Here is an 11,424-nt window from a genome sequence, read left to right on the forward strand (position 1 = left end):
TGACATTTCGGCCTGCAGATGTATTGATCTGCAGTTGGTCTAAGGGGAAGCATGTGTGTGTTGACGTAACTGGAGCATCTCCATTGGTAGGGATTGGGAATGGAGTCTTTGAGGTGGGAGAAGAAGCGACAAGGAAGATTGAGAAACACGAGGATGTTTGTAGGGCTAACTGGCATTGTTTCATTTCATTTAGTTTCAACACTTTTAGTTTTTTGGCACAACAATTTGTTGAGCTCCTTAAGAGGTTACAGAAAGTTATGGACAATAACGTAATGACGGTTATTGCTTATAATGAGTTTGTATGTATTTAGGGGGATAAGATTTGCCATTCAGAAAGGACTTGCGGAGCAACTTGTTGAACACTTGTCTAAATTATTTGTATAAACTTGTTATCATTATTAATAAAAAAATTCTCAAAAAAATAAAAAATAAAATAAATAAAATTTGTAGTGAACCTATGGCTAGAAGGTAGGTGCCCATAGGCTTTGGCTGAATTTGTGGCTAGTGCACCGCTCATGCCTCTCTTAAAGCCGGATAACAACATTCGTCTGATAGCAATAGGTATGGTTTGGTGTCGTCTTGTGTCTAAGATTGCTATGAAAGAGGTGGCTAGTGATATGGTTCAGTACTTTAGTGATTTTAAGTTTGGGGTTGGTGTACTTGGAGGAGCAGAAGCAATTCTACATGTTGTTAATCGGTTTGTTCAGGATAATGCAGATAGCAACTTTTTCTCTATGTTAGTTGTGGATTTTTAGAATGCCTTTAACCTTGTTGATCGAGCTTCCATGCTAAATGAGGTACGCTTACGGTGCTCTTCCATTAATCCGTGAGTGGAATACTTATGCAACCAACCGGCTAGGCCGTACCTGGGGGAAGATCACATTTGGTCGGCAACTGGAATCCAACAGGGTGACCCATTAGGCCCACTTCTTTTTGCTCTAGTCTTGCATCCACTAGTGTCGCGTATTCAGTCTGCTTGTCATTTAGAGTTACAGGCATGGTACTTAGATGATGGGACTGTGATTGGTGACACAGAGCAAGTTGCGACAACGTTACACATTATCCGGGAAGAAGTGCAGTCATTAGGGCTTTTCCTTAATGAGACCAAAACAGAGATCTTTTGGCCATCATTGAACCCATGACACTCTAATCACACCCTTTCCCTTGCTAGTATCTCTAGGTCATAGCTTGGGTCAGATTACTTGTAGGAGTAGTTAGCATGGACACATCCTTTATCTCTGGTCTTGTTCGTAAGCGTGTTGAGAAAAGTCTTAAGCTGCTAAATAAACTTGTGATGCCCCAAAATATATTTCCAGCTATTAGTTGGCCGGTCTAACTTCCAAGAATATATCTTGAGACTACATGAAAAAACATACAAAGCCTGGGACATTCCAGGTCTAAACTTAATGTTGAAAAAGTTAAAAAGAAGTAAAGATCCAAAATATTGAGATACTAGTAAATTTGAGACAACCAAAATTCATGAATAATACCAACACCCCATTTCTTCCATAACTTATATTCCAGACCACATGTTAATCCACCTTAAAATAGCACAATACATAAATAGGTAGATACTAGTTGTGGATTGAAATAGGCAGGCTCATAATTATACTTCACACCTGACTCCCCACAAAGACGACTGTGGTGTTAAGCACTAAAGAATCAAATGGTTTGTTAGTGTCAATAAATAAATGGAAGAAAATAACTTACTGGAATTTATCAGCATTGAAACGTACTGTACAAGAAAATATCCAACCTCAAGCTGTTAAGGCCAAGAAGAATTTATGTTTCACAAAAAAAATTGTCTATAATATAAAATTAGGAAAGAAAGAGTTTACAAAAATACCAAAAGTTGTAATAGGAATAATTAGTTAGGGCATCACCAATGGGACCTTTATATGGCCCCCTACAGTTACCATCCTTTAAAACTGTCTCTATTTCTATCACATTTATAGAGGGCCCAGTCTGTTTCGCGAGATAACACCAAAATGGGTCATAATAATTTCAGTTGAATGCTAGTAGTGAAGTTGGTCAAAGTTGTTCATGTATTAGGAAATAACCTGGGTTTAAAACCCCACCCCAACAATTTATCTATTTTTTTTTTACTTTTTGTACCAAATTTAAAAAGAAAAATAAAGCACAATGAAATGGTTACAATGGGACTCGAACCAATAACCTACGGGTCTCGAGCTATATACATTTCCACTGTGCCAATTTCACAAGAACTAAAAATTAATACAAGATTTAACATTAATTTTAACTGTCACCATTGTAGGACACAAAATATAAGGGTCCTCTATGTCCCTTCTCTCCTCTGTACATGTCTTCAAAACGTTGACGTGGCCCTCTATTTTGAGGGCCTGCATTGGTGATGCCCTTACAAGTCCTGCCTCCACCAACTATCGAGTTCGTAATCCTTAAAAACCTGGTGCTGGTGAAGATTGAATAGAAGAGTTTCACAAACGAAGAGAAAGGGGAGAGACAAATTAAAATTCAAGGCAGTCGAGGTCAATTACCACTGAAATTCGAAGTCCCACCCAAACTAGAGTTCTATCAAAGTTGATTATCCATGTTGTAATTATAATATAATTGACTTAAAATGCACCTGGATTTTGGAAACCCTAACTAATCTTGAAAGCCCTAAGGGAATAATTGATTTGATATTTTGATATATGTTGTCGAAGTGGAGTCTTTTGTTTCCCCTTTTGTTTTTGGTAACTGTGTAGTGGAGACGGGAGAGTCGTGGACTTAGAGCATCTTTATGAGAGACACTATCCTAGCATCAAACACCAAATTTTCAATAATTTGGTGTTTTTTTCATCTTCAGAAGAAACACCTTTTGATAAAAACACCAAAGCAAACACCAAATCGGCCAAAATTTAGTGTTTGCTTTGGTGTTGTATCAAATCTCTCTCGCAGTTTTGGAAAAACCACGCGGAGTTTCGAACACCGCATGGGCTTGGGTTAGAGTGTGGGCTTCAATGACACGGTTTTGCGAAAACCACACGTGCTCTAAATGAAAAAATGGGCAAAAAACTGTTATATTTTTCTTTCACTATAAATTGAAGCACTCACACAATAGGTTTTACACTCACTTCTATTCTCCACTCTCTACTCTCTACTCTAAACCACAATGACTAGTGAAGAGCCAAAAACAAAATCTAGAAGGGATTTAGGGATACAAGAAGAAGATGTTGCTCTCACCAATAGTTGGCTACAAGTTAGTCAAGATGGTGTAGTAGATGAGCGAAAGTCAAACGAATTTTGGAGTAGGATTCTAAATGCATTTCATGCAAATCTAGGAAGAGTGATCGAACACAACTTCATGGGCATGAAACACCGTTAGACTCTTATTCAAGCTAATATCAACAAGTTCCATGCTATTCTTTCTAAGATTCAAGCATCTCCTCCAAGTGGCTATAATGAAAATATGATTGTAAGTATTATTTACTTTATATTTGTTTTATTTTGATTCACAAATACATTTTTCAATTCTAATTTAGTTTTTTTCTTAATTGGTAGGTTGAGGAAGCAATGAATGCATATGGGATGCATAATGGGGTTTGGAAGTGGATGCAATGCTATAATATGGTGAAAGACTCACCCAAATGGAAGAGGCTACAATTGAGAAATGAAATGCGACCAACCAAAAAGTTGAAGTCAAACAGTAGGGAAGGAGGTTCATCAGTTCCAATATCAACTGCGACAACTCAACCAATGGATTATGATCCACACCAAGTTGATGGGCTTGCGGATAGGCCTATTGGAAAGAAAGAAGAAAAGAGAAGAAAGCAAAAAGAGAAAGAAGAAAGTGATTCTAAAGTGGAGGAATTCGCTAAGAAACTTGATGATTTTCTTGTGGAACTTAAGAAAACCACAAAAGAAGGCAATGAATTGGAAGCTCAAGGACAATTGAAGAAAGATGAGATGGAATCCGAAAAACTTCAATTGAAGTAAAATGCGATGGATTAGAAGCTCTAAATCCAAAAAGAGAAACTTTAATTGAAGAAAGATGTGCTCCGAGTTCGAGAAGATGAAAATGATGCTAAAATACTAGGAATGAAATTAGAAGGATTACCCGAAGATGAGCGCGAAATTTGGCAACTCAAAAAGGTAGAAATTTTACAAAAAATGAATAATCGAGTTGCCAATATCACTGGTAATAGTCAAAGTAGTACATAGTCTAAATGATTTACTTCCTACTTATGTCTTTTAATTTATGACGCACTTTAATTTGAGTTTGTATCTTGATTTTAATTAGAATGTACTTTAATTGAATATTTTCTTTTAATTTGAGTTACCTTAATTTAAAGTTGATACTTTTTATCATTCTAAAAAAAATTGGCAGAGTGTACTTTGTATTTTCAAAATTCTCATATACACAAATCCTTTCATAAAATCGTAAATATATAGAAATAAACTTGGAACACAAATACATAGAAATTGAAACGATAAATAAACACAAAGTCCAAATGAAGTTCAAATAGAAATAGAAATCAATGCCGACCACGCCTACTCCACAAATGCTCGACCAAGTCATTCTTTAATCTATCATGAACAACTTGTAAATGAACCTTCTCGACGCCAGATGCCCAACGAGATTGAACAAAGTGGCGTTCATCTTCAGATGTACCTTCTCTACTTGGCCTTTCATAATCAGGAATATACTGCGGGATATCCGTTTTGCGTTCATCTTCCACAATCATATTTGTGTAAAATGATGCAAGCCCTTATAACAGTAGCCATGGTCTCCAAATACCATAACCTACACGGATTTGCTAAAATAGCCCAACATGATTGCAATATACCAAACACCCACTCTATGTCTTTTCTAGCAGCTTCTTGCTTCTTTGCAAAATATTTGTCTTGTGCAACAGTCGGCTTAGAAATCGTTTGAATCAAGGTGGCATAATTAGGATATATACCATCAGCCAAGTAATAGCCCATATCATAATAATGCCCATTCATAATGTAGTTACAAAGAATAGCTTCATCATTGACAATATCATCAAATATTGGTGAGTGGTCAAGCACATTAAGATCATTGTGAGAACCCGCCATTCCAAAAAAAGCATGCCAAATCCACGTGTCACGAGAAGCAACCGCCTCCAGAATCATTGTTGGTTTATGCACATGGCCAGTGTGAGACCCTTGCCATGCGGATGGGCAATTCTTCTATTGCCATTGCATGCAATCAATGCTTCCTAGCATTCCAAGCCATCAGTGTTCCTCAGACTCTTCAAGCAAACGCTGAATATCTGTAGCATTTGGTTTGCGCAAGTATTCACCTCCAAAAATTCTAATAATTCCATCACAGAAATAGCGTATGCTTTCATGAATAGTTGGCTCAACAATATGTAACATGTCATCTACTAGATTAGTTGGAGACCCATAAGCAAGCATTCGTATAGCAACAATTACTTTGATTTTTGGGTGAATCCCAAACTTACCCGCATTATTAACTTTTTGTTGAAAATATGGTACACGATGGTTAAGATGATTGAAAATATGAATAAACAATGACTGACCAATACGAAATCGGCATCGAAAGTCGTGGTCAGTGAATATAGAATTTGCTCCGAAGTAGTTAGCATTTATACGAGCCAGTGTTGCCTCATACTAACGATTCTTGAATTTTCTTCCTTTCTTCGAACCACCATGTGGTTTATAAGAAGACTCCGCTTCTTGCTGACGCAATAAACCTAGACGATGTCGAACCAAAGGTAGAGTAATAACCACTAATTTTTTACAATGCTTAATTGCAGTGTTATCATTTGAAGAACTCAAGCTCGATGAAGAAGAAGAAGATGAATGACCCATTGAAAAATCGTCAAGAGTTTTGGTAGTTTTTTTTTTTTTTTGCTAAGGAGATGAATTTAGGATTAGAGGGAACATGAAAAATGAAGAGAGCCACACAGGAAACACGGGGTTAAAAGATGATAGCATGTGGTGTGCGACACACCGCGCAGTTTCTGGAAAACTGCATGGGCTTGGGCTTCTGTGGTGGGCGTCTATGGCGCAGTTTTGCAAAAGCAGCGTGGACTATATGGAGCGGTTTATCCAAAACCGCGGCATTTGATGTCAACTTTTTGATATCGCTCCTGAAGTTGGTTGGTGTAAGTTTGGTTTGGTATTTGGTTTGGTTAAGAAAATTGGTGTTTTTTTGGTATCGCTCCTAAAGATGCTCTTATGGTGCGGGACAAAGTAAATTTGAGTAGTTATCTCTTTGTTTTTTTGAGTTGGTGATTCGATATTTCTACTGTGGGTAGTTATCTACTGAATCCTATTGTAACTGTTTATCTAATAAGAGTGACTTAAAAGGTCTCCACACTTAGATGTATATTGTAAAAAATCATTTGTCACTGTTTACTTTACCCCCATGACAAATACTCAATAAAAATAGTGACAAAAACCATTTTTTGTACTAGTGCAAATATAAAAAATGCTAGGAAACATTTAATCCCTTTTTCAAATTGAAGGCGATGTGACTTGATTAATTTCAAAAGTGATTCTATTTGTCTTTATTTGTGTTTCTCGGCAATGCAAATAACTTTACCATTTTTAGATATATTCTAAGCATTGTTCTTTTATTTCTTCTCTTTGTAAGATGTCTGAAACAATTTTTTACAAATATTTTTTCCCTTTTCTTTTTAATTACTATAATTGTCATGTGTTTAAATTTTCTCTGAAATGTGTCACCAAGTAAAAGTGTGCAAGGTATTTAAGTAGCTATTACTTAATTGTGCACTTCTTTATCAGAATTTTGTTTCGTTCACTTGGAAGTCCGAATATTTTTAATGGTCTACTAGCCAATTTCTTTTCCTAACTATAGATTCTTTACCAATGGCTTTAAAAGATTCAGGCTCTATTTAATCTGACTTTTGATTAGCTCTCAAATGTGCGTTTTATTACCCTTACATTACTGTATTACAACGTTTCTTACACGTACTGAAAAAAACAACTCATAGCTTTTAGTCTCCTTCAGATTACAGAGCAATTCAGACCACTTATCATAAAAGCTGCGTCTTAGCACCAAAAGGAGCCTTATTTGCGCTTATTATGAAAACTCGAAGCTTCTATGAAAAAGTACTAAAAAAATGAAAGTCAAAGTTCAAAGGTCAAGGACTCCAAACTAGAGAGTTGAAAGTCAAGTTCTTAACTCAGAAGACCAAAGATAGATGTCCTTGACACAAAAGAAAGTTTTCTCTAAAACCTATCTTGATCAAGAAGAAAAGGAAAATACAAAAAGGAAAAGCATAAAACAAGCTTGGTGAGGTGTCTCAAAAGTAATGGGAGAGGGCAAATCAGTCTTATGAAAAAGTAGGGGTATAAGAACTCAAAAGTAGGATGAGAGAATGCACCTAGACTTATTCTAGTGTCATGTAAGATTTTATTTTCAAGTCATTTTACATTCAAGCCATTTACTTTTTGTTTTTCATTCAATCAAGTTATTTCTTTCAAGTTTGTTTTTCATTCAATCAAGTTATTTCTTTCAAGTTTGTGCTTTCATTTCAATCAAGTTGTTTCTTTCAATGTTTGTGCTTTCAAGCAATCTTTCAATCAACTAGTCTTTTCTAATGTTCTTCAACTAGAGTTAGCAAAACAAGTCCTAAACCTAAGAAACCTACCTTCCTTCCTTCTGAAACTCCCAATTATTCAAGCTCCAAACAATTTATGGTGAACCTCATTTAATATAACTTTGAAATACTCAACAGAAGTACAACAACTTTAAGTTTCTGAGTTTATAGTTGCCATTACTCCATTGGACTATCATATCAAGTCTATCCTTTCTTTGTTGTGATACTGCCTTAGTTGGTCATTCGAACTGTTTATGTGTTTTGAGAAGGTAAATTGATTTAAGACTCCACCAATATATACTCAATGCTCTTAAACAATGAACCCATTAAAATTTTCTAATTTGCATGAAATCTAACAAAACTCAAAGCTCTTTCGCTAACAATATATCGCACTTACCAATTGAAAATTATATTGGAAATATTAATTTGTTCATGCACTCATTTTCATAATTGGAGGCCCAAGCAAATCGTAATTGACTATTGAAAAATAATTACAGTGCAACATTGCACATATATCTTTTATGCATTATTTTTATCAGTGAACAATAAATTTGCATTAGGAATAACAATTTGTAAATGTGTCACTGATCCACTTCTGGATCTCTACAAGCACTACAACAAATATGACATATGACATCACTAATTTTACATCACTTTTCTTAGCATGTGATGTAATAATTATCACAATTTTTTTTTTAACATCACTTATTTCAGAAGCTGATGTAGTAGAGTTGTACAACATCATTTTAATTAGTGATATCGAGATAGTGATGTAGTAACACTTTTTTACGTCACTCGCTGTGTCACTTATAAAGTGATGTAATATCTATGTCTTCAACATCACTTTAAAGGTGTTTTCATTCACCGTGTCACTTATAAAGTGATGTAATATCTATATATCACTACAACAGAAGGGGTCTTTGGCAGCGCCTAAAAATTGTTGCTAAAAAGTGTCTTTTGCAACGCCTATAGGGTTGCAAAAATGTTTGTTGTTTTATGTGACCCATGTCAATTGTACTTAATTATTGAGACGCCTATGGCGTGACAAATGTTCCCAATTTAATATTTTCAAAAATAAAAAATTATCAATTATGACGCCATAGTTGTTGCTACTGTTTACATAACTTGTTGCCACACCTTTCCTGTTGTAACAACATTTTATGAAAATAAAATTTTATTTGGCATGACCCCTGCTGCAACGTTGTTAGCATGGCTTATGGTCCTTTTTTTATATTGGGGCGGTATTTAACTATTTATTTTCACTGGAAAAGTTTTTCGTGGGCTAGTTTCAAGTTAGGCGGCTTTACGAAAATACTTTAAATTGGAAACCTAAATATTCTCCCCAAATACTTCGTCTACCAAACCGCCGATATCTTTTCCATCTATCTTCCATACACTGCCATCGAAGGATTCGAAGCTTTAACCATCTATCTTCCACTGCCATCGAAGTTATGGTAAGCTATCGACTTCTTCTCTTTTCTATTTTCTCAAAAATCATATTAAATGGTTTAAAGCTTTGATTTTTTTTTTGGTTTTTAGGTTTACTAGTAATCCTCTAAAAAGCTTCGGATTTTGGTTAGTCTCTTATTCGAACTCCTGTGGGATTTGTATATTCATTCAGTTTTTTTTTTGTTTGCAATTGAGAAAATAGAAATCACTAAGCTTCAAAGCGCCCTTTCTGATTAGCCTCACCTTTACTGCTTAGCCCACTTATCACTATTGCCTGCCCATCAGCCATCGGCCTATTGCTTCAATCCGAAATTCCCTGTTTAAGATGGGAAGATTGACGATACAGAGTGTGCTGCTTCTGTTAAGTGGTTTCAGACATATCTAAGCTGTTGGGAGGAAGTTTGTTTTAACACTTATTGATTCAACAGTTCCATAAAGCATTGTAAATAGTTACCTTGGGGGTGTGGTTATTACCTGGTAGTAATTCTAGCTTTGACGTCCAAGTTTTTGTAAATTTTTTGCGACATTTAGTTTAGGTTTCGTAGCTCTGAAATGGGTTCGTGTTTACGACTTTCATAGCTATGAAATGGGTTATTACCTTAGCTTTACTTCTCTTTTGGACTGACAAATATTTCTTATTGTTGTGGATGCTGTGTATACTGAAATTAGAGGTTTTTAATCTGGATGGTAATGTTTGTTTTAAAACATGGTTCAGGTCCTCGACTTAAACACACTTAGCAAGGAAAAAAAGCTTAAGCTTTGAACTTTTTTCAGGTATTCTTTTGATGTTCTTTTGTATTTCTAAATCAAAGTTGAACTTTTGTTTGTTGTAATGCATAATAGAAAAGGAAGTTATTGCTTATTGATAAGTTTGTGTTTCTTTACAATTGAAGTTTTGGGTATTCGATCTGTTTTTGGTGTAAATGTGTAATAATAATTAATAGCTAAGGGTTATGTGTATGGGTATATGAGTGATACTCCACCTCGTTACTGCCACCGAGTCATCTTCATACCCAAAAAAAAAAATCTTCTTCCTCCTCTCCTCTGGCGCGGTCAAAGTTAAGGTATTAGTCTCTCTTTTCTTTCTTTTGATTGAATTTGAAAGCCTTAAATTTGGTTAATCTTCCACACCATTAAAGCATCGACTTTTGGTTTGTTCAATCTTTGTTTAGGGTTAATTTCAAATTTACCTATCGAAATTTTTAGATTAGAGTTTGGGGTATCCTCCACCACGTTAAAACTTTAACTTTTGCATATTCCACCACCACTGTCTAATCTCAGGTAAGCTTCGACTTTTTTATAATCCACCACCACCGACGTTAAACTTGTTTTCTCTTAGTTCAAAGCTTAATTGATCTTCTTAATTGAAAGCTAATAGATTTTCTCTGTGTTCAGTGGTTAACTAATTTTTCTCTGTGTTCATATTGACGACTTTGACAGATAGTGACACCATTATGCTGAAACAGAGGGTCTTTTTTTCTTATCATACAGGTACTTTTGATTGTAGTGAAATTAAAATAGGTTATGTTTAGAAAAGCAAAATTCTATTGAAAATGGTGGATTTTTATGTACATACAGCACTTGTGAGTATCTTGATGGGATTTGGATTGTCAGTAAATTCATGTTTAGTTGTGAATTTTGTTAAATTAATTGTTTGATGTACATTATATTGTGTATCAAATTTTCATTGGTGAATAGAAGTCGTTGGAATTTTTAGGGTGGTAATGCGGATGGTCTTTAATAGTTGGTATTGTGTATAATCATGGTTTTCCTTGGTGGTTCAATCTATTCCTGTGAATCCTGGGATTGTTTTTATTTTTGAACAAGTGTGGTTGTGGTGAATTTTGTGTATTCCTTTCAATTTCATTTGTTGATTTTGATTTAATTTGGGAAAACTAGCTAGTTGCTGATTATTTTTAAGCATAACTGTTTTGGAACCAAAATCTTGGCTTTTAAATGGTAGGATTTTAGGATATCATGCATGTCTGAGTGTACTAGAAACAATAGCACTAGATATAACGTGTTTCCTGGGTTAAAACCAGTGTTATCAAATTTCCTAAAAGGAAGTTTATTCTTTATATATATATATATATAGTTTGCTCTAAATGTTTCTTCTTATACCGTCTCAGCTAATTGCTTTGGTATTAGTGCATGGTTGTGTCGTCTGTTGGTTAACTTTTAAATTTTTATGTCATGTCATCTTCTCATTAAACATTTTTTCTAACTCGGAACAGCCTTGTTCAACTGCACAAGCAATTGCTCCACCTACCCTGCACCAAGTCCTTAGCTGTTCCACACTAAATAAATTGTAAACTTAGCTTGTTGAATTTAATTTTTAATAAGTAGGTTTAATTTTATTATGATTATTATATCTGTCGTTGGCTTCTTGTATTTCCAC

Source organism: Coptis chinensis, chromosome 6 (assembly GCF_015680905.1).
Source record: "Coptis chinensis isolate HL-2020 chromosome 6, ASM1568090v1, whole genome shotgun sequence".
NCBI lineage: Eukaryota > Viridiplantae > Streptophyta > Magnoliopsida > Ranunculales > Ranunculaceae > Coptis > Coptis chinensis.